Raw genomic sequence first — 2,835 nt, forward strand, 5'->3', positions numbered from 1 at the left:
GTGGGGTCCGGGGGTGAGGGTGGGGGACAGAGGCCCTGCCTGGCGTCCCAGCTCTGTGACTCTGGGCAAGTCCTTTTCTCTCTCTGGACCTCAGCTTAGTCACCTGCCAGATGAGAGGGCTGGGAGATGATCCCAAAGGTCCCTTTCACGGCTAACTTCTGCGTTCCCACCTCGACGATCTCGCTGCCTCATGGCAGTATATGTGTGGGGAGGGGCTCTGGTTCCTGCCTCTCTATGGTCCTAGTCACAATCACTATTGTCATCCCCAACAGCACTGCTGAGGCCCTTCTCACCTGGGTGCCAGGCACATAAAACACCCTTGGGCCGGTGTGCCCGCCCAGGAAGACACTCAGTAGATTTTCAGCATGGACCGTCCCCTTTCCCAGTTCTGCTGTTTGTGCCTCCTGCCCTCTTAGATGGCGACCTCAAGGAAGGCAGGGCTGGATCTCCTGTCCCCCCTTCCCGATCCAGTCATGGTTTTGTCTGTGCCACCGGCTAAACTGCCTTTGTGACAGACCCGTGACCGAATGCTGTTTCCAGCCATGAGCCTGGGTTCCCATGGGCTCAGCCACTTCTGTCATTGCAGCTACCATGGGAAAAACGGGTGAGCCCATACCAATATAAAGACTGGACAGGGATGGAGAAATCAGTTAAATTACCAAGATGTCCTCAGGCTTGTTTATCACATGCCGGGGGCGGGGAGCTACACACTTAAAAAAGTCCCTTCCCACAAAGGCTTCAGAAGTATGTATTAAGTGCCTACTGTGTGCCAGGCACTGTGTGAGGTGCAGGGGATAAAACACCTCCAAGGGCTTGCATTCTTTCAGGGGACACGTTGCACATAAGTGAGAGAGGAAAGAGGGCACCTGCAGAGTTAGGGCGTGTGACGTGGGGACTGGGGCTGAGGAGTCAGACAGGGAGGAGGAGGGGAACTGAGACAACAGCTGGAGGAGAGGACTCGTGGTCGAAAGGGTCGGAGGCCAGGCTGGTGAGGGCAGGGAAGAGGCTGTCAGACTGGACATTGTGATGAGGTCAGAAGGTAGTGGGGGCTTTAGGAGGGTGAGTGGAAAGGAAGGGTCAGCATTGAGGGAATCCTGGGGGATTGTTGGCAGGTCTCCTAGGTCCGGTCAGGGTTTCACTAGGAGGCACAGGTGTGTTTGCACAAAGCAGGAAAGGAACCAGCTGATAGGAAGAGGATGGAGATTAGAGGGGGATGACTGAAGGAACAATCTGCTGGGAAATTTGGGACGGCGGGGAGGGGGATCAAGGGGCACGGAGAGGGTCGGTCTTGGCCTAAGACGGGCTCCCAGGGAGCATTGATTTGAGGAGCAGGGTGGGAGGGGACCTCAAGGCAAATGGTCTCAAACTTCTCAATCAATCGTCTCTTACCTTAAGGAACCTACAACCTGGCAAACGGTAGGTGCCCGGGCAGTAAATACAAAGTCATTTCAGCCGGGCTGGGTAGAACCTCAAAGTGAGAGCATCAGGAAAGGCCTCTTCTAGGAGGTGACGCTTGGCCTGAGCCATGATGTGGGGGGGATTCCGAGAGGCCGGGGTAAGGAGGGAGGGCCCTTCTGGGTTAGGGGCTGCCTATGCCAACCCCCCAGGAGCAGACAAGGCCTGTCCTGGAGGGGGCCCCCAAAGAGGCCGGTGTGGCAGAGAGTCGGAGTGGAGGGAGTGGTGACACGAATGTAGAATCCGCTCGAGAGGCGGTGAAGGGCGTGAAACCCTACCACCAAAGGGAGCTTCTGAGGAGGGAGGAGATCCCCCCCAGCGGCTGAGTGGAGGCCAGTTCCAGAGAAGGGACTGGAAGCTGGGAGGGGAGCGCAGGAGGCACGAGGGGCTGTCCAGGCAAGCGCATGAGGGCTGGTGGTGGGGAGACGGCGGAGATGTAGGCCAGAGATGCTGGGGCCTGGCACAGGAGAGGATGGAAGGGCACAGCTGAAGGATGAGTACACCAGAATGACGTAGGCCTCAGGGCATGCACCCCAGTCACTCCAGGGGCCACATTCCCACGCAATTCTGTGTTTCCCAGCGGGTAATCAAAGCTTTCTGACAACGGAGCATGTCGAGACCTTAGAACGTCCCTCAGGGCAGTTATCCTGCAGAAAGAACAGCCCAACGTCTCTTCCTTTGCTTTGCCTCCACTCCCTCTGTTCCTGGGGAAAATCCCTGCCTCTGACAGATCTGGGGGGCACGGAGGCAGAAGGCCTCCGATCCAGACCTGGCCCTGCCCCTAGCATGCTATGTCACCCTGGGAGAGTCACTTTCCCTCTCTGAGCCTTGGCCCCTTCAGCTGCTACCCCACCGGCTTGTGAAGCATTCCTACATCACTGAGTGTTAGCACATGGTACACGCCCGGTGAGGTGCGCAGGTGCTTCGGTGGCCTGGAGGTAGTTAAAGTCAGGGTCTGCAGTCAGGAAGACCTGAGTACAAATGTGGCCTCAGGCACTTCCTAGCTGGGTGACCCTAGCAAGGCACTGACCCTCTGCCTGCCTCATTTTCCCAATTGCAAAAGGGAGGTAATAACAGCACCTCCCTTCCAGCGTTGTAAGAATCGGAGATGATGTTTGTAAAGTGCTTAGAGCCTGGTACAGAGTAGGAGCTTAATAAATGCTTGTTTCCTCATTCCCTTCCTTCCTCCCTCCCTTCCTTCCTCCCTCCCTTCCTTCCTCCCTCCCTTCCTTCCTCCCTTCCTTCCTTCCTTCCTTCTTTCCTTTCCTTCTCTCCTTCTCTCCCTCTTTCCTCCCTTCCTCCTTCCCTTCTTTCCTTCCCTCCCTTCTTCCTTCCTTCCTTCTCTCCTTCTCTCCCTCTTTCCTCCCTTCCTCCTTCCCT

Source organism: Vombatus ursinus, unplaced genomic scaffold (genome assembly GCF_900497805.2).
Source record: "Vombatus ursinus unplaced genomic scaffold, bare-nosed wombat genome assembly UNPS02004184.1, whole genome shotgun sequence".
NCBI lineage: Eukaryota > Metazoa > Chordata > Mammalia > Diprotodontia > Vombatidae > Vombatus > Vombatus ursinus.